At 39.3% G+C, this 22070-nt stretch overlaps 1 protein-coding gene across 2 annotated transcripts in view; it reads right to left on the bottom strand.

Moving 5' to 3' along the window:
• Positions 1-22070, bottom strand: part of GPC5 (glypican 5) — a 682725-nt gene that overhangs the window by 641674 nt on the left and 18981 nt on the right. The gene's annotated exons all lie outside the window — the stretch shown is intronic.

Here is a 22070-nt window from a genome sequence, read left to right as displayed (position 1 = left end):
TAAATATGTCTATTCAATTAACTAATTACTATTACCTGACAAATACATTATATAACAGGAAACAAATTAACTGTTACATGTAAGTACAGAGCTACATCAGGAAACTTTTATTTTTGCTTATTTTGTTAATTCAGCCAAAAGTATTTGATCTAAATACGTTAATCAGAAGTGTATGGGCTAGAGGCACCTAGGTAGCTCAATTGGTTAAGCATCTGATTTTGGCTCAGGTCACGATCTCATGGTTTGTGGGTCTGAACTCACAGTTCACAGGTTTGGATTCTCTGTCTCTCTCTCTTTGCCCCAACCCGGCTTGCTCTCTCTCTCTCTCAAAAATAAACAATAAAAATAAACATTAAAAAAAAAAAAAGGATGTGGGCTCAAACAATTATTTTTTTCCTGAGGAAATAAAATCAAAGTTTGTACATCAAATAAAGGTGAAAAACCTTCACCTGATTTCTCAACTCAGCATTACACTTGCGATTCTTATGGAAGAAGTGGTTATCAGCAATAACAGTATAATGGGGGACTGAGATTCTCCATGGCCCAAACCCACCATCCAAATTTCTACTCATTCCCTAAGTTTACTAGAGACAATTCCTACCATTAAAAGTACATTTAGTTTTACAACCATATTCAGAAAACTTCCAGGAAGATGCAGATTACATGGAATGTGAAGTTATTACACAGATGTAATAGTTGTAGTTAGAAAAATGCTAATAGAATTAACAACTCTTATCCCAGGTGAGCTAAAACCTCATTCTATACCAGAATAATATGCAAATACAAAAAAAAAGTATTTTTATAGCCAAGTTTACCAGTACAATGATAATAGGCAAAACACGTAACAAGACAGGGGAGGCACCTTTATACACAGCAGACGTGCTAGAGAACAAAGAGGTAAAGGGGCATGGATAGTGCCTATCGAGGAGAACAGTGATGGGACATCATGGTTTGGGCCCTAGAGCATCCCAAGGCTAGCCAGGTTTTATGTAAAGCTCAGCAGAGTTTTCTTTTCATGGCCTCATAGAATACATTATTTCCTTATCTTAGGGTAGGAAAAACAGTTGTAGCCTTATTGGTGACGGGGAAGTTTCACAGCACACATGTCAGCTCTTCAGTGACCAACTCTACATCAGCAAATATAAAATACCCATGTGTGCACATACGCGCGCCATGCAGACACTGTCAAACCCCTCCTTTTTCACACAGAGTAGACCTCAGGCCTCACATCTCCAAAAGTTGGTTCTGGGTAAGATCAAAACATGTGAAATCGGCCAATACAGGACACCAAAATTTGTAATAATTTTGGCTTTAGTTTGTTTACATTAGACAAATAAAAAATGACAACATTTGAGCATTTCTCAAAGGCAAAAAAGCATAAAATATTGATGTGTGTCACAGTAGGTAATATTTTGGCAACTGTTTTTCATTTTTCTTGGCTAAAAGTATACAAAAGCAAATTCTACTTTAAGACTGATTAAAAGAAAAAGCTGTCTTCCCAGCTTTATTCCTAAATGGAAGGACTGGGGAATTAAGAGTTCAGAGAAGAATAGAGATTGGAGGAAAGAACAAATAAATAAACATGAAAGTATATAAACATATTTAGTATGGTAAGGACTGCTAGGGAATAACAATAGTAACAACAATAATAGATCTTTGCAAATGTCTCTCCAGAATTCAAACACCAAGGTCCTTTGCTAGACCACCTTCTTAAACATAGCTTATGAAGGCACCAAGTTGTGACCACTCCAACCTCCCTCTCACTCCAGCCTCATCTCAAGTAACGCTGCCCACTGTACCCTTCCCTTCACACATGGGCCTATTTCAGCCCTTCATGTTCACCAAGTGCCCTCTTGCCTCAGGGCCACTTTCTCCATGCTCAGCTCTCTGGAAGGGATGCTCTCATTCCTACATGTGCTCACCCACACATATGGAAAACACACACCTCCTCCTAATTCATTGCCATCTATTTTTCTTTACATGTGAACTCAGCCTTCCCGCGAGAACCTTCCTTAGCCTCCCAGACAGCTCTTGTCTTTATTATATGCTCTTGAAGTGCACCATTCCTCTCCATTGCACTTATCATGGTGCAATGTTATATTCCTTCATGTGATGACTAATTAATTCCTTCATCTAACTGTAAAGCTCCACATGAGGGAATTTTTGCTCATTGTTATATCCCAGTTGACCAGTACAGCGCCTAAAAAAGCATAGAGACTCCATTTTTATTCACCAAACCTATAGTTGAGGATCTAATGTGAATAAACATCATCTTATTGAATCCTCACATTAACCATATGATGTAGAGACCATTACTACCACATTTTACATATGAGGAAATGGAGACATGAAGAGGATTTGAAAACTGCCCGATATCACATACCTATGTCACACACTACAAAATGGTGGAGCTGGTGATCGAAAACAGGCAAAGTGATTCCCAAAGTATCTTCTTCACCATCACTCTACTGAGAGGAAAGCTGTAGCCTTAAATCTATAAATGGTTTGTCTACAGATATGACTGGCCATTTTTGATTCTTCTTCTTGAAAGAAGTCATCTGTTTGGTAAGTTACCAAATTTTAGGTCAGGAACCATCCAAGGAATTTTATTCAAAAAACAAAATAGGCTTGGGGAGCCTAGGTGGCTCAGTCAATTAGGTGTGCAACTCTGGATTTCAGCTCAGGTCATGATCTCAGGGTTGTGGGATTGAGCACCACATCCAGCCCCACATCTTTGGATTCTCTCTCTCTCTTTTTTTCTCTCTGCCCATCCCCTGCTCACATTCTCACATATTCTCTCTCTCTCTCTCTCTCTCTCTCTCTCTCTCAAAATAAATGAGCATTAAAAAAGTCATCTAAAATATGAAGTTATAAAGATGCCACTTGCGTTTTCGCCCAATTTTAAATGGTGGAAACTACAGTTAGAAAGGTACTGCAAATGGCCTTGACTGTTGTCCTAAACATAACAAGGGAGAGAGACTATCTCCTATCTCACAGCTCTGAATAAGCATGGACAGCAATTTAGAACACGTAAGAGCAAATACATTCTTCACACTGATGAGCATGTGCACTGATTAATCCAGACTTTCATTCAGAATCTTGGTGGATGATAATGACAACAACATAACACTAAACTCCAACGCAAAGCAGGACTATAATTCAAAGATCTAGTTATGTTTAACCAGCACAACATTTTCCTCAGTATCCAGAGTTGGGGTGGCGGTAGAGGGGGAAAGAGTCCACATGAAACTAGTTCCCATGCTTCCTGTATCAGCCCAAAAGACAGAGGAGATGAACCAAACACCCTCAGGGGAAGGACCATACCTTACATTTTGCTCACAGTATAAGCCCAGAGGTCATAATAAGCTGTATGTTGATAAAACGCCCAACATGGGAAGCTGCGGTTCTCCCACTGTAAACACAACAAACATTATAAGAAAGCAAAGCCAGACGGAACCCAAGCAGATAGCATGTAGGTACCAAGACTCATTTTTAGCATATTTCAAAGCCTGGTTTCAAAGAACATGGCATAATTGAGGATGCTATGAAACAGCAAGAGAGCACAGTCAAGGCTCAGAGGCAGCAGTCATGTTTCCGAATGACAAAATCAAGCTCTGCAAGAATTAAATTACTAAAAGCAAATGAAATTAAAAATAAAACAGCAGGCTCCTTGCTGAAGGATATTCAACCAGAATTTCAGGGGCTTTTCCTGATCTCTCACCCAGAAGCAGCAGGATTGGTGACTATGACTTCCTTTCTGTTTTCCTGAATGAGAAACTGTTAGAGCCATCTCCCTGCTTCTGGATGGTTTTTTCAAATGTGTTAAAATAGGAGCATTGGGAGTCATCCTGGAAAGATGGCAGCCGTGAAGGCATAGTTTTCACTATCTCCAAATCCCCACATAAACCAGATGGAACAACTAGAAAATAAATCCAAGAAATATAACAAAACTAGATGATAGAGAATTCCCACAATTTCAAAATATAAACAGGGGGTTAGGGGGTGGAAATCAGCAACAGCCACAGATTTTCCCATTATCAGAGTCTGGGCAGTGGGGAGAAGCACTGAGGACAGGACAACCCCCAAACAGCCAACAGAATTTGCCAGAAAGTACAGTGGGCCAATCTGAGAACAGCAGCAGAGACAGGGACGCTTTTGCCCTCTCGATTACCGGGTATGTGCAAACGACCTACGATTGAAGGGAGTGAATGATCAGGAGCTATCCGAACCTGTGAACTCTTAAAACAGATCAAGCAGCCTCTTTTCCAGGATAGAACTCTACACAGAAAAAGTTCTGGAAGTGGAATCAAAATTTAACAGAATAGGGATCCAAGAAGCACAGATAAAGAAGGTCTAGACCAATGTGAGAATGGAATTAAAGCCAAGGAATTTCAGAAAAGAAGCACCCATAATTTTAAATGCTACACAGAAACGGAAGAAGTTCTGTAAAGCTAGAAAAGCTTTTCTGAAGCCAGCCTCAACCTAAATGTCCAGGAAAACAATACTCCCTTCCTATAGAATGAGCAACAAAAAATACTGCAGTCAAATCTCACACAGAGTTGTTATGATAAAAAAGAGAGTAAGGAACAGAAAAATCGCCCACAGACAAAGAAAGCATGCTAGAAAGATATGCCCCTAAAAAGAAAAACAAAAGATAAAAGATAATGAAAGAAAACATGGAAGAATAACACAAAGCAGTATCAGAAAACCTGACAGATGCAGTGCCCATACTCGGTACAGAACAAAAGATGAAAGAACAAGTTCTGAAATGAAGACTAAACCAGAAGGAACACAGGAGCCAGTCACACAAAGGCAATGCCCTACGGGAAAGAAAATGAAAAATAAGAAATTTTCAAAAATCAAAATGAATGGATAGATTTGAAAGACAGCAATAACAAACACTCTCGTAATATCAGTTCCCAAAGAAAAAAACAGGAAAAATGCTAAAAACTACATTTCATGTTACGCTACAACTGTGAAGGGCACAGATAAAACAAATAATTAGGGAATATTCAAATTCTACTGTCTAATTCTACCCTGTATTTTCAAAATTGAGATTTTTTTTTAGTGTGGAGGCATAAAGAAGAAGTAAAGTAAGTCTGTAATCTTTAGTTTGAATTGAAGTATCAACATGAAATCATGAAAAACTTTACCTCTGAAAGTACATATTTCCTAGCTTCCCTGAAAAGGCCTAGAAACAATGACCAACTGAGTGGCAAAGGGCATCCCTTGTGCCCAGATTATCATCTTGAAATACTACTTTTCACAAGAAGAAATCAGTGCTTCTTAAAGAAATGCCTCATCCTAGGTCAAGAGCAGGCAAAAACAAGATGACAAACTAGCCAAAGCACCCTGTCCACCACATAGTGAAGAAGCTACCAAATAATTAGCGGAGTCTCATCAAAAGGATTCAGGAGCTAGGTTAGGGCACTAGGACTGTCATAAAATACAACAGACGGGTCAGTTAAACAACAGAAATTTATTTGCTCACAGTTCTGGAGACTGGAAGTCCAAGATCAAGGTGCTGACAAGCTAGGTATCTCCTGAGATCTCCTTGTCTTGCATATAGCCACCTTCTCCCTATGTCCTTGCATGACCTTCTCTTTGTGCATTTGTACCCCCAGTACCTTTCTCTCTTCTTATAAGGACACAATTCATATCGGATAGGACCCATCCTCATGACCTCATTTAACCTTCCTTCCTTCCTTAAAGGCCGTATCTCTAAATAGAGCCATATTGGGTGCTAGGGCTTCAACTTATGAATTTGAAGTGGGGGGCTGGTAGGAAATAATTTAGTCTAACACAGCAGCCAATTTCAAAAGGTTTCTACTGCTTAAACCTGGAACAACCTGAGCCTCAATAATAATAATAATTGTAATGAAGGGTGCCTGGGTCGCTCAGTCTGTTGGGCGTCTGACTTCGGCTCAGGTCATGATCTCACGGTTCATGAGTTTGAGCCCTGCATCGGGCTCTGTGCTGACAGCTCGGAGCCTGGAGCCTGATTTGGATTCTGTGTCTCCCTCTCTCTCTGTTCCTCCCTGCTCACACTCTGTCTCTCTCTCTTTCTCTCTCAAAAATAAAGATTAAAAAATTATTTTAATAAAAAAATAATAATTGCAATGAGCTACAATTAATCAAATATGCTTAAACCCAAGGGTTTTCTCTATCTGTGCTTTATTTTGTAATTAAAAAAAATAGTTTTAGAATAGAACTGCTTGTTGATTACATACGTTCTCTTTTTGTTTCAATCATTTACTCTCCCCCAGTCAACTTACAGGATTTTTATACTTGTAGCACAAACCAGCTTTATTGATGGCTTACATAGAAAAGAGCCCTTGGTACCAAGACCCTGAGATCAAGATATATTTCAGGATCACCAGAGTGGATATTACATGTCATAAAATACCAAATGCTCACCACACGAAAACAGGACCTTGGAATTGAGAGTAGGAGGAGTACACTGGTAAACTTGCTCCTCCTATCTTTTCTGAGATTGTCTTCTTGCCGTAAATTCAGAAAGTTATAGGAGTTTGTAAAATGTTATATGGTGAGAGGGTTTCTGACTGAGTCAAATGTATTCCTTCACCCAGCTAGAATAAAAAATACTTAAGTCCATGAATCCAGCAAGAATCATGACAATGGCATTGGATCTGCTGAACACTGGCCAGCATCTGTTTCCTCTCCTGGAAATTTCTTCTCAGTTCAACCTCTTGCTCACTCACATACATGCTATCCAAATGAGACTGATACACATAGACACATATCTACACATATATAATGATGAGTCTAGACTGGTTAAAACATAGCATCCTATCCTGTCAGCACAGTGATTGATTCAGAAATAGACAGCCAGTCACAAGAAAGAAATGCAAAAAGATATTTGCCGAGGCATCTAGGAAAGCAAAGCTTTCTTGCTTTGGCTGGAACTGAATTTAATGGCGCAGGTACGAAGGGCTTGCAGATGCCACAGTCACTTCCCGGCTCGGAGTCAAGCCTGGATCTACCACAGCCTCTTCTGTCACCTGCCATATAACGAGATCTGGCCAATACAACAGCAATAATAGTGCGCAGGGTTACAGCAGGCTAAACATGCCACTCTCTTTTATGCTTTATTCCAGAACTTCAAAAGGACTTGCTATTAAATGGAGGGTCAAATAACACCTGTTTAGTGCCTGTTCCAGTTTCCTGCTCTGTGGTAATAACTTTTATGTCCAAGAAACAATAAGAAAGATTCCACTGCAGTGTGGCAGTGCTGCCAATGGAGAACAGCCATTAACTCTGGACAAAATACAACAACCAATGACCTGAAAGCTCTGGAGAGTGAACAAAAGAAGAAAGATTCTGGAAGGGAGTCAATATTTAGAAGAAGGGAAATGCCATAGGGTTAGTTTCCTATCTCTGTGGCTTTTAGTCTGAGGGCATCCCATCTATAAAGTGACTACCAATTTAAAAAAAAACTCAGTCTTTTTAGGAATTAAGCACAAGATGATAGATACCGAGGAAATCACTGCTGGTAGAAACAGCGAGGAAGGGAGAAACACCAGGAAGGAGTGGGCCAGAGAGAAGGAACCCCAATTGCTCCATGCACACTCTGCCCACATCTCTGGCTAATCCCGACACTACACCTCACGTGGCCAAGGTAGACTGTAAGTAGTCCAGCTACTGGCAAGATAAAGAAAAGGAACTAAACTAAAATTGCAATAGCTTCCCAAGAGATACAACTGACAGTTTGAGCCCAACCAGAGTAATCTTCTCTGAAGACAAAGACATTAACATCCTTTGGAGGAGTATCATAGAATCCAGAGATACCAATAGCATAACATTCACAGTGTCCAGGGGACAATATAAAATAACTGGACATATGAAGAATCTGTATTACGGCGACCCATTGTCAAGAGATAAGGCAATAATTCAGACCAACATGAGATGATCCAGATGTTAGAATAAACAGGGAAGGGCTCTAAAGAGCTATTATAACTCTGTTCAATGAAGTAAAAGGAACATGTGCTCTGAAAATTATAGAATAAGAAATCTTATGAGAGAAAAAGAAACTGCAAAGAAAAACAAAATGCAAATTCTATAACTGAAAAATACAACATATGAAATAAAAATTTCACTGGGTGGGCTTGATAGCTAAATAGAGATGACAGAGGAGAGTCAGAGGACATTAAGAGACCAATAGAAAGTATCCAATGTGAAGAAGAGCTAAAACTTGAAAATACAGAGAGACAGACATAAATAGTGCCTCAGAGAGCTGTGGGAGAGTATCAGAAAATGTAACATATAAGATTAGGGTCCCAGAAGGCAAAAAGATAAAATGCTCCATGAAATAATAACTTTAAATTTCCCAAATTGGTAAGAACCACAAATTAAGAGATTTTAAAAGCTCACTGAACCCCAAGCAAAATAAATACAAAGAAAATCATGCCTAAGCACATTATAGTCAAACTACTGAAAGCCAAATATAAAAAGAAAAGGAAAGAAGCCCTGTATGTGAACAAAGGGGAGAAAGATAGGAGATGAGGTAGGTTCACACAATGCCTTCTAGATCACACTTAGGAGGGATTTTCACAATGAAGAAAGGAAGTAGGGGGGAAACATGATTTGATTTTGTTCTTACAAGTGCACCTAATTGCTATTTTGACCATCAGTATTTCTGTATTGCAGATGAGAGTTAAGACTGGGTAGAAGTAATGAGAAGTGGTTAGATCAGACATACATTGAAGGCGGAAGATAACTTGGATGTCTTCGGTGGGATCTGACAGGTGAGAAAGAAACAGGAATTACAGATAAGCCTTAGTATTTGGGCCTGGATGCATCCGTGGTACTGGTCATAGAAACGGAGAATGCACAGGCTGTGCAGGTTTGCAAGGAGCCTTGGCAAGAGATCCACACTGAAACTGTAAGTTTGGGAGTTTGACACACAAATGGTACTAAATAATGAGGGTTTCAATAAGACCAACTAAGGGAAGAGTTTTGTTTATTAAATTTAGAACGTTTCTCAACCTTAGGCCAGACCATTGGGGTTGTTGGGGAGTTTTTTTGCTTTTGGGGGTTCTTCTGTTTTGCTTTGTTTTCTTTGTGAGAGAGCTGCCCTGTGTGTGGTAGGATAGGAGCATTTCTGAATTCCACCCACTGGATGTCAGAGGCACCCTCCCCAGTTGTGACCCCAGACATTGCTAAATATACCCCTTGGGCATAATCAATGGTCTCTGGGTGAGAAGCACTGGCCGAAGACAAATGTTGGTGATAAAGAAGCATATTTTTTCCTATATATGAAATATATTGTCAAATTGGTTTCCATACAACACCCAGTGCTCATCCCAAAAGGTGCCCTCCTCAATACCCATCACCCACCCTCCCTTCCCTCCCACCCCCTATCAACCCTCAGTTTGTTCTGTTTTTAAGAGTCTCTTATGCTTTGGCTCTCTCCCACTCTAACCTCTTTTTTTTTTCCTTCCCCTCCCTCATGGGTTCCTGTTAAGTTTCTCAGGATCCACATAAGAGTGAAAACATATGGTATCTGTCTTTCTCTGTATGGCTTATTTCACTTAGCATAACACTCTCCAGTTCCATCCACGTTGCTACAAAGGGCCATATTTCATTCTTTCTCATTGCCACGTAGTACTTCATTGTGTATATAAACCACAAATTTCTTTATCCATTCATCAGTTGATGGACATTTAGGCTCTTTCCACAATTTGGCTATTGTTGAGAGTGCTGCTATAAACATTGGGGTACAAGTGACCCTATGCATCAGTACTCCTGTATCCCTTGGGTAAATTCCTCGCAGTGCTACTGCTGGTTCATAGGGTAGGTCTATTTTTAATTTTTTGAGGAACGTCCACACTGTTTTCCAGAACGGCTGCACCAATTTGCATTCCCACCAACAGTGCAAGAGGGTTCCCGTTTCTCCACATCCTCTCCAGCATCTATAGTCTCCTGATTTGTTCATTTTGGCCACTCTGACTGGCGTGAGGTGATATCTAAGTGTGGTTTTGATCTGTATTTCCCTGATGAGGAGCGACGTTGAGCATCTTTTCATGTACCATCCGGATGTCTTCTTTAGAGAAGTGTCTATTCATGTTTTCTGCCCATTTCTTCACTGGATTATTTGTTTTTCGGGTGTGGAGTTTGGTGAGCTCTTTATAGATTTTGGATATCAGCCCTTTGTCCGATATGTCATTTGCAAATATCTTTTCCCATTCCATTGGTTGCCTTTTAGTTTTGTTGATTGTTTCCTTTGCTGGGCAGAAGCTTTTTATCTTCATGAGGTCCCAGTAGTTCATTTTTGCCTTTAATTCCCTTGCCTTTGGGGATGTGTCAAGTAAGAAATTGCTACAACTGAGATCAGAGAGGTCTTTTCCTGCTTTCTCCTCTAGGGTTTTGATGGTTTCCTGTCTCACCTTCAGGTCCTTTATCCATTTTGAGTTTATTTTTGTGAATGGTGTGAGAAAGTGGTCTAGTTTCAACCTTCTGCATGTTGCTGTCCAGTTCTCCCAGCACCATTTGTTAAAGAGACTGTCTTTTTTCCATTGGATGTTCTTTCCTGCTTTGTCAAAGATTAGTTGGCCATACGTTTGTGGGTCTAGTTCTGGGGTTTCTATTCTATTCCATTGGTCTATGTGTCTGTTTTTGTGCCAATACCATGCTGTCTTGATGATGACAGCTTTGTAGTAGAGGCTAAAGTCTCAGATTGTGATGCCTCCTGCTTTGGTCTTCTTCAAAATTACTTTGGCTATTTGGGGCCTTTTGTGGTTCCATATGAATTTTAGGATTGCTTGTTCTAGCTTCGAGAAGAATGCTGGTGCGATTTTGATTGGGATTGTATTGAATGTGTAGATAGCTTTGGGTAGTATTGACATTTTGACAATATTTATTCTTCCAATCCATGAGCACGGAATGTTTTTCCATTTCTTTATATCTTCTTCAATTTCCTCCATAAGCTTTCTATAGTTTTCAGCATACAGATCTTTTACATCTTTGGTTAGATTTATCCCTAGGTATTTTATGCTTCTTGGTGCAACTGTGAATGGGATCAGTTTCTTTATTTGTCTTTCTGTTGCTTCATTATTAGTGTATAAGAATGCAACTGATTTCTGTACATTGATTTTGTATCCTGCAACTTTGCTAAATTCATGTATCAGTTCTAGCATCTCATTAATAAAAGAAAAGATAAGAACCATATGATCCTGTCAATCGATGCAGAAAAGGCATTTGACAAAATTCATCAACATTTCTTAATAAAAACCTTGAGAAAGTCGGGATAGAAGGAACATACTTAAACATCATAAAAGCCATTTATGAAAAGCCCACAGCTAACATCATCCTCAATGGGGAAAAACTGAGAACTTTTTCCCTGAGATCAGGAACATGACAGGGATGTCCACTTTCACCGCTGTTGTTTAACATAGTGTTGGAAGTTCTAGCATCAGCAATCAGACAACAAAAGGAAATCAAAGGCATCAAAATTGGCAAAGATGAAATTAAGCTTTCACTTTTTGCAGATGATATGATATTATACATGGAAAATCCGAAAGAAGCGTTTCAAAAGAAGCTTCACAGAGAAGGAGCTGTCAATGAGGTAGAAAGACAAGAGGTGGGGGAGGGGCAAAAGGAAAAGATGATGGCACCACATCCTGCTTTCAGGAAGGGACAGATCAGTTCTGTTGGGGAAAGTGGCCACATTCCATATTGGCCTGCACCCTGGTGCTTACCCAAACATTCGCTTTTGTGCATTTAATTGATTATATTTTATTTCTCTCTTTCTCCAGAGACTTCAAGTCCCAACAGGATAACAACCACCTTTGCCTCGTATCCCAGGGTGTTGTACACAACTAGCACAGTGTCTGGAACAAAAGATCTTCAATAAAGCATTAGTCTCCTCCCTTTTCCCCTTACCTGCACATAAATATTTTCTAAGAAACCTAAGAAGGCACTTTCACAGCTTAAAATTAATGAGATAGTTTTAAATATAGATTCAGGATAAGCATATCACTGAGGACATTAAAAACTGGTTCAATAAACCTTTTAAAATGGCATTTGTTATTATTGTACCTTTTTACAAATATTCCTCATAATAATGTATCGCTGGAACTTATAGATTCATCCATTTGATGGAATACAGGCACTGTCCTATAAAAGTATATATTGATATTATTCATTTAAATATAAAAACAAAATTTTTTCAGAAGAGTATTAAGTATTTTGGCTATCACAAGAGTATTATTTTGGCTATTATGCGGGGTTTTTTTTTTTTTGGTTCTAGATTCAATATAAAATAAGTAACATTTGGCAATCTACAAATTTAGACAAATAGGGTCAACACAATATTCACAGGTAGAACAGTAATGCTGTCTCCCATATATATAAATGGCATCGTTGATCCTTCAACAGATGATACACTCAGAGCTGTGTTTCTAGCCATAGTTTATCAATATTTACACAAAATCACACACTTAAATCTTTACTTTTGTAACCAAAAACAAGCATTTCTAATATGGATATATATATTCTATGCCTATAAAGCAGAGAAAGGTATGCTAAACAGAATGCTTTCTCCCACTTGAGTCATGAATTAGAAGTCAACGTTCTGCAACACGTTAACCAGCTCAGGAGACAGAAGGCCTATATATATTGTTAGCATGTATACACAGCCTGCTACTTGAGTGTGAAACAAAATGAGTTGCAGCCTCACCCCCTCAGTTTTAAAAGAGCCCCCAATTTTTTCTACTGCTCTTTCACCAGCTCACCTAAAAAGACTATCTGCACTATTTCTCTCAAGGAAGCCAGCCCCATGCATTAGAGCCCCTCCAAGCCAGGCTGAAGCAGAGATTCAGAATCACCCGGCCCAAAAAATTAAGCATTACTTCTCTATTTGCAACCACTGATGGATATGGGCTCAAGACCTTGCCAGTGGTGGGGTTAGGAATAGGGAAGAAGAAATTCTCATTCATAAATGTAGCTCAGGCCAAAATGACTTCTCAGCATACGATTCCCGTGGGATCAGCCCACCTCAAAATAATCTCTTTCCTCTGAGAACTGCTCCATCAATACCTCCATGAGGGAGGCCCCTGAGAACACGTGTGTGTCATAGGACATCACATCTGATTAGAGTCTGTTGAACTGAATGTGAGTATGTGACTCAAACAGAAGCAACTAGATTGTTTCATCTGAGAATGTAGAATTGGAACACAGAAAAAGTCTAGTCTGTTCACGAACAGAGCTGGTTTATATATAATTTCGGAGTGAAGGGCCCATTCTATCTCACCATGGAGGCAAAAGGGCAGAACGTGCAGTGTAGAGAAATGAAAGAAAACTGTCAGCTCTCTATAGTTCCTGCTTTAGTCCTTTTCTGGGGCCCAAATCCTTCCTATAATATCATATCATATCATATCATATCATATCCCTTATAAATTTGGGATTTCATGAGATACATCTAAAGGCTAATAAATTATTTTTTGAAACAGAACAAATTAGTCTGTGCTTCTTGCAGCCAAAGTGCCCACACTAATACTCTAGTAAAGGGGATAGCAAGAACGGATGGTTTGATCAATAAGTTAAATAGAAAGATCTCAGGAATACTGACTACATTACCATGGAAAAGTCCCTAGTGACATAAGCCAGACTTAGATATTGTGGGTGAGCAGGCAGAGTGGATTGGGTACAGAATGGTAACTGACACTCAAAACCCTCGCAACCCACTAACCAGGGCTTTTTTGTATGCCTAGAAATAAACAATGCATTAAAAATAAACTCTAGGGGTGCGTGGGTGGCTCACTGGTTAAGCGTTGGACTCCTGATTTCAGCTCAGGTCATGATCTCGCAGTTCGTGGGTTAGAGCCTGTGCTGACAGCACAGAGCCTGCTTGGGATTCTCTCTCCCATTCTCTCTGCCCCTCTCCTACTCACACGCATGTGAGTGCATGCTTACATGTTCTCTCTCTCTCTCCCAAAAATAAATAAACTTTAGAGGCATCTGTGGCTCAGTCATGATCTTGTAGTTTGTGGGTTCAGCCCACATCAGGCTCTGTGCTGACAGCTCAGAGCCTGGAGCCTGCTTCGGATTCTGTGTCTCCCTTTCTCTCTGCCCCTCCTCTGCTCACACTCTGTCTCTCTCAAAAATAAACATTAAAAAAATTGTTTAAATAAAATAAAAAGTGAACTGTGTCACACAGATATTTGTGAATAAAAATAAATAAATCCAACTCAAATTGGCAAAAACTCATAAGGAATTCAATTGGTACAAAAGACTAAAAGTATAAATTAAATATAATTTTAGGGAACTTTAACAGGTCTGCTTAAACAATTTCACAGAAGACTTGCTTCCTCTCTGTCTCTCCACTCTATCCTCCATAGGTTTTGCTTCATCCTCAGTTTTCCCCATAAGGAACACCCCCAGACACTTTAGCCTCAAGTAAAAGAATGGCTGCTGTGATTCAGTCCCCATCACTCAGGAGAAGAGAAAATGTAAATTCAGGTAGACCTTATAGAAGAATAAGCCTCTCTCTCTCTCAGAAGTCCAAGCAACCTTCATTCATATTTTATTGCCTTTGGCTGTGCTGTATCCATATCTGAATAATTACTGTGACCAAACATGAATTATATTGATTAGTTTAAGATAATCAGAAGTTCAATACTGGGTCAATCCCAGTTACACACACACACACACACACACACACACACACACACGCACCAGGGTACAGTTCTGGACAACAGTGACCAAAAAAATGGCAAATGACTATAGGAGCAATTGACTTCTCGTTTCGCATGGGAGTGCCAATTGCTACAGCACTGTTGAAGTCCAAACTAATTAGTGGACACACAAAACATCCCCTGGCTTGCATTTTACCTCCTAAAGCTGGCCCTTTCTCTCTCCCCCTCCTGCACCAAACCATAATAACCCAATCCCATCAATTCCTCTCCTTCATTTCCCTAGCTCTTCATCACATCAATACACACATACACAGAGACAGAGAAAGCAGTCGTATCTGTGTAATACAATGTACTAAAGACTTAAGAAGTTTTCAGAGCAGAGGTACCACCACCAAATATATAATATTAAACATTCTTATCTATCCCTCAGCCATCCTGCCATGCGGTTCCGCCTACTTAGTCTTCCTTCTTTATTATCTTTCAACAAACCAAAATATTTCCTCCATTTTTATTATGCAGGGAAATTGAGTTCTAGGTGTTTCCATGTATCTCTCTGGCAGTTTTAAAACATGGCTCCAAAATTCTCTAACACTCTTCCCATTAAGAGGTAAGATCTATGTCCCCACTGCTTGAGTCTGAATTCTGTGATTGCCTGACAAATAAATAAATATATATATATGTATATATATATATATATATGTGTGTGTGTGTGTGTGTATATGTATATATATATATATGTATATATACATAAATATATTTGAATATATAACTGAATATATTTGAATATGTATATGAATAGATAGATATATTTGCTTGACAAACATATACATATATATATCTGCTTGACATATATATATGTTTGTCAAGCAGTCACAGAATCCAGATTATATGTATGAAGTGAATCTGTGCTGGTTTCTAGACCCAGAATTTATGAAACTGGCAGTTTCCATGTCCTAACTCCCAAAACACTTACTCTTAGAACCCAGTCAGCATGCTGTGAGGACCCTCAAACCACCCCACTTGTAGGGATCACATAGAATGCCCATGTGTAGATATTTCCGGGCAATGCCCAGCTGAGGTCCCATCATTCAACTAGCCTAACCACCAGTATACCACTGACTTTTGGGGCGGTCTATGACACAGCAGTGTAAGCTGAAGCATGTGATACGGAGGCTGAGCAGTTACAGAGTCTGCTGGCTGCAAGCTGGAGAGTCAGGAAAGCTGGTGGAATAAATTGCAGTCAGAGTCCAAAGGCCTGGCAACCAAGAGTATCAGTGGTGTTAAGTCCCAGCCCAAGAACCCTCGTGCAGTCAGGCAGAGAGAATCCAAACTCCCTCCAGGTATTTTTGTTACATTAGGATCCTCAATGGGTTGGATGATGCCCACCCACACTTGCTAGGGGGTGAGGGGGGACAGGCATCTGCTTTGCTCTGGAACATCAATTTAGATGCTAGTCTCTTCTGGAAACATCATCACAGAGACACCCACAAATGATGTTTAATCAGCTATCTGGACATCCTGTGGTCCAGTCCAATTAATACATAAAATCAACCATCACACTTTCCCTAGCTTTAGGTTCCCCACTCATTTCATTATTTCCTTTTATTCCTTTTTGTTTCATATTCTGGCTTTCTCCCAGCTACTTCCTTAGGGACAGGACTACTCTTCAATTCAGGCAAGAGTGTCCCTGTCCTGAACCTCCAGCTGGGCCCCTCCTAATGCAGTGAGATGTCACCAGCGTCCATCTGTATGTGCTGTAGACCAGATCATGTACCCAACAGATATGGCCTTGAAATTCACCATTCAGACAGCACTATGTAAACTATTAAGGCCTGGAGCCTGATCTGTCTTCCCAAGGGCACACTTGATCATCAGCGTGGCTATGCCTGGGCCTGAGGTGTGGCCATGTGACTACATTCAGGCCAAAGGTATATAAATACAATCTCAGGGGCACCTGGGTGACTCAGTCAGTTAAGCGTCTAACTTCAGCTCAGGTCATGATCTCACGGTTTATGAGGTTGAGCCCCAGGTCGGGCTCCATGTTGACAGCTCAGAGTTTGGAGCCTGCTTCAGATTCTGGGTCTCACTTTCTCTCTGTCCCTCCCCCTCTCATGCTCTGTCTGTCTCTTTCTCTCTCTCTTAAAAATAAATAAACATTAAAAATTTATTTTAGTGCTCGTTTCGGCAGCACATATACTAAAAATTTATTTTAAAAAACACAATCTCAAAGAATCTCTTTAAAAATATGTATGCTAGACTTCTCTCGTCGCCATTGTCCTCCTCCTTTCCACTGACAATTCCCAGAAGAATCTTAGCAGCCACTGTCTAATATGTCAGAGACACCCTGCAGCCCTGGACTGTTCAACTACAGAAAGTTACATAAATAATAAATAATAATAATAATAATAATTAATAATAATAATAAAAGTCTTTACTTTTATATATACGGTGATCCCCATTGTAGCATTTAAGCCTGATCCCTAAAGAAGGTAGTCCTCTAATCTTGCATTGTTTCATATCACCTTTCATACTGTTGCCAGGATGATCAATCTAACAAAGTACAATTGTCCCATCCCAGTCTAAAATTCCTCCATGTGTCCCTACTCTTCAAAACAGTATTTCTCAAAAAACAAAACAAAACAAAACAAAAAACAAAAGAGCTATAGATCTCTGCATTCAGATCATCAATGGGAAGGAGGCAAATTGCTAAGGGACACTCCAAGTTCTGATCTACACGCTACAATGGGAGAGCCAGTGACCTTGGCCTCATCTCCCACTTTGCTTCATCATCCCACCATCAACTCCAGTCATACTAAATTACTTGGAATCCTCTGAACACATAATGTTCTTCTTCCATCATTTCCATGCCTTTACACCTTTACATCAGGCTACAATGCCCTTGACCCCTCTCTTTCTCTATTCTTTCTACTAAAAACCTTCTTTCTCATCTTCCAGTATTCAACTCATGTTTCTCTGAGGGTCCCTATTAGGATGAGCCAATCCCTGCTTTGACCTCTATTCAACCCTGTTCAATTCACTACTATAGGATGTAAAATATTTCATCATAATTTTATTCCATGTCATCTTCCTTCTAAACTGTCAGCTACTTGAGGACAAGTACCTCTAGCTACTAATTAGTGTTTGTCTAAGACAAACAGGAAAAGAAAGAATGAAAAGAAAACCACTCATCATTCTGTAGTAGTCTACTACTTGAAGAGTAACTAAAATTGTTTTGAGTAAAATACATGTGCGTAAACTAGGTGATTACTGAACATACTATAGATAAGAATTTTTTCTAAAACAAACTCAAAATCAGTCAAGCACATGAAAAAAATGTGCCTAAAAAGCTTTATATACAAATAAGCTTTTGTTTCTTCAGAACTACTTAAAATTTAGTATTAACAACAAAAAAAAAAGCTTCTGAATTTTTTTAATATAGAGAGAATAAAAGTGAGGAACAGGAAGTTCTTCCTAGAGATTAAATAACGTAGCAAATAAACACACTAATTTCACCCAGGAAATGGGTAAGTTATGGAGTAGCAGATTCTACATCTAAAATAGTATTAACCCAAACATTGAAATCCAGAGAAATTAAATAGATAAATGGTATTTTGAAAATTGGTTACATTTCTCAGAGAAAAGTTCTATTGTATCCAGATACATTAAAATTAATCAAATAATGGATTAAAAATCCTAGCAAGTACCTGGCGTACAGCAGGCCATGAATAAATGATATTTGCTTTTCTCTTCTCACACAGTCATGATAATGGAACATCCCATTCAAATGAAAAATAAACACTGCATTTTAAAATTGGCAATCTATTTAGATGCCTGCTCTTGATTCAACTGAGACACCCTATTTCCACCCACAGACTCCATCTTGCTCCAGATTCTAGTATCAACTGAATCATAGTCAAGGGTTCAATTAAATCCATAAAATTTATTCTGTATCAGTTCAACACTTTTGAGATCTTTCCTTGTCCTGATTTACTCTCATACTTAAATTCTAGTAACTAAGGCATACTCCTAGTGTTTATTCCACTTTCAACAAATTTCTTCTCCCCAGTGCTTATCAGACTGCAGCCCCCACAATAAGTCCAGCATCTCCTAAACCTTGGGGTGTCAGTCATGGCCAGCAGGGGTAACTAAATACCTGGTCCATGTCTCTAGAAAAAACTGTATTCTGCTAGTCTTCGCCCACTGTGTTTTATGATCTATTCCTGCCATAAACCCCACTGAAAGAAGTCCTTCTTGTCCCAAGAAGGTCTTGTAATTACACAACTGACAGTGGCATTTTCTTGGGGGTCATGCTCCTTAAATTCATAAATTCCAGGTTTGTTTACATAAGCATGCTAGACATCTTGTTAAAATCATTCCATAGGTGGGGCCCCTGGGTGGCTCAGTCGGTTGAGCATCTGACTCTTGATTTCAGTTCAGGTCATGATCCCAGGGTCATGGCATCGAGCCACACATCGGGCTCCAGACTGAGTGTGGAGCCTGCTTAAGATTCTCTCTCTTTCCTTCTCTCTCTCCCTCTGCCTCTTTCCATTTGCACTCTCTCTCTCTAAAGAAAAAAAAATCATTCCATAGGTAATGATCGCCAGGAAAATCCATTTGCATCTTTAAAATTTGACCTGATAATTTCTTGTATTCTAACACTATCTTAATTGCAATCTAACACTTTATTGTCAGATACTATTTTATTCCTTATTAAAGGCAAGAGTCTCCTCTATATGGTCTCTTCCCGCCCAGGAAGACCACAGTTCAAATATTCCACATAGGTCTTCTCTTCAGTTAAAGACATCTTGCCTACTGGCCTAAATTATTTATATGATTGCATAATCTATTCTAGGAGGACCTGTGGAAAACATCTTACCCATTACTTGTTCTTTCTCTCTAATAACTGCTCTAAGCCATGCAACTAATTGCATAATTCTTTATCATGGCTAATAGGAAACTCAGAGCCAAATTGTTCAGCCCAGCTCACAGGTGTTGATGCCTCATTTTGTTAAAATGTATGTATTTCACATCTTAACCTTGTATCTGATTTCATGTTATTTTTCATAATCTTATTTTTCATACTGGATTCATACGGTTTTTCCGACTCTTATGTTCAGACCATATGGGCCTGTGTGCATTGATTTAAACTAGTATTGGAAGAGTGATGATATAAATACATAAAATAGAAACCTATAGGTAACAGAAAACAATTAAGACACTGAATGGCTTGACCTCTTCTGGTTCAAATTATTAGCTCCTCCAGGAGTTGTATAACTCACTCAGTTAGAAGGGCCCTACAGCATAAGAATACATTAACGATGCAGTAAGAAGCATATGTCATATGAATAGCCACACACAACACGCGGTATAATTAAGGTTATTCAAACAGCCATGAATTCAAGGTCAATATGGTCTTCTTGTCTTTCGGGACTGATTTCAGCAGGATGTACAACTTAAAAATATACAAGGGAAGTACCTTAATTGATTCTTGTTGCAAAAGAAATAAAACAAAGAAATCAAAATCATATTGATTCTACCTCTTAAATAATTTTAAATTTACTTCTTGCCATCTGTACTACGACCACTTGCACCTAGAATAGAAGTTTTAAGTGGATACCCTATAGACAAGAAGGGTCTTTTAAAAATGCAAATCGTAGCACTTAGGCTGTAAAATTTCCCATGGCTTTCTATTGATCTTGGGATGAAGTTCAAAGTCCTTAACAGCCAAAAAGGTCCATGTGACTAATGCCTGCCTTAATCGGTCACCTCTTCTAGGCTCATCCATCCCTTTCTTAAGGGTAGACATGTTCGTGAAGCGTGTACCCTATAAAATAAACATATACATAACAATGACCAATTATACTCAAGCTTTTTCTCTCTGCAGAAGTAACCCTCTGGAAAGAGTGGTCTCCTTTGATTATTTCCACTTCATCCACCCATCAATCCTGTAGTCTCAATTCTGACCTCAGCCCTTCTTGGTAAATGAAAACATCTGGATAACTGGTGAAGTCCGAGTTGTCAAATCCAAGAGATAGCCATCCATTTCTAATCACTCTTGACCTCTTTGTGGGATCTGACATGATTTACTCCCCAATTCTCAAAACACTCCCCTTTCCTTGCCTTTCAGAACACCACTGGATTAGCTTCTTTCTCTTTGTTTTTAATTACTTGTGTCGCCCCAGGTTTTGCCTCTCAGTTCTGACCCTGAGTGATCTTCTACTCCTGGAGATTCACCTATGCACCTAACAATCTCCAAATCTTCATCTGCATCACTCTTTCAAGTGATATTTGGGTCCATGCTGCCGACCATCTATTGTGCGGTGGTTACCACCGTGATCAACCACAGCCGCCTCCGTGTTGACATGCCCACTGTTACACCTTCCTTCCTTCAGAGTGTCGTCTACTCTGAAAGCTACTTTAAAAACTGGGTATCTAACAAATCTGTCTTCTTTTTTTTTAAGTTTATTTATTTATTTATTTATTTATTTATTTATTGAGAGAGAGAGAGAGAGAGAGAGAGAACCAGCAGAGGAAGGGCAAACAGAGGGGGACAGAGGATCCAAAGCAGGCTCCAAGCTGACAGCAGAAAGCCCGATACAGGGCACAAACTCATGAACTGTGAGATCATGACCTGAGCCAAAGTCAGGCTCCAAACCGACTGAGCCACCCAGGCACCCCAACAAATCTGTCTTCTCCATCCACTCCATCCATTTTTTCAAGAAGGGCTTCTCTAAGTGGTATTAAGTTAAAAAATGTCCCAGGGGAATGATAAAAAGTGAGCTAAGTCAAAAAACCCTCTTCCCTATGAAAATATAATAATTTTTTTTCTTAAAAATCAAATAAATAGATTCTCTCAAGGGTAGTGTTTCTCAGAGCTTTAATCTGCTAATACGTATTATGCCTCTTCAAGATCCGTGCTTGGGATGCAGCATTTCTCCCAAGCTAGTCAGGCACTTTTGCTAAGAACACTAATTAAACAGCTACTAGAAATAGTACACAGCAAAACACAGTTTGGGCTTGCCAGTTACTAAATTTGAGGTCAACTTAAGTAGAACTCAAAAAAACAGTGTCTCAAGGACCGATAAATGTATAAGTTTCTATGCTGTGGGCAGGGTAGGCAGCCCAGTCACGCGAATGGGCTCGGAGCATCCCTTCTCAGAGGACTATTTAGGAGACGCTGAGTCTTCCTTCCACCTGTGCTAAATTACACAGTAATTTCCTGCTCTTTATTTTGATTAATAAATCAAATGAATTCATCAAATATTGATTAAACACCTGTTCCATACAAGACACTATGGTAGTTATTAAGGATACCAAGAAGGGCTGAACGTAGTTTTGTCCCTTCAGGGCTCAGTCTAGGGGGAAGCACATTTGTAAAAAATTTAATTAATGTGACAAAGTGCTATGAAAGAAGTA

This window comes from Panthera uncia (genome assembly GCF_023721935.1).
Source record: "Panthera uncia isolate 11264 chromosome A1 unlocalized genomic scaffold, Puncia_PCG_1.0 HiC_scaffold_16, whole genome shotgun sequence".
In the NCBI taxonomy this organism is placed as follows: domain Eukaryota; kingdom Metazoa; phylum Chordata; class Mammalia; order Carnivora; family Felidae; genus Panthera; species Panthera uncia.
The sequence above is the reverse complement of the archived record's forward strand: the minus strand, read 5'-3'. Positions and strand labels throughout refer to the sequence as shown.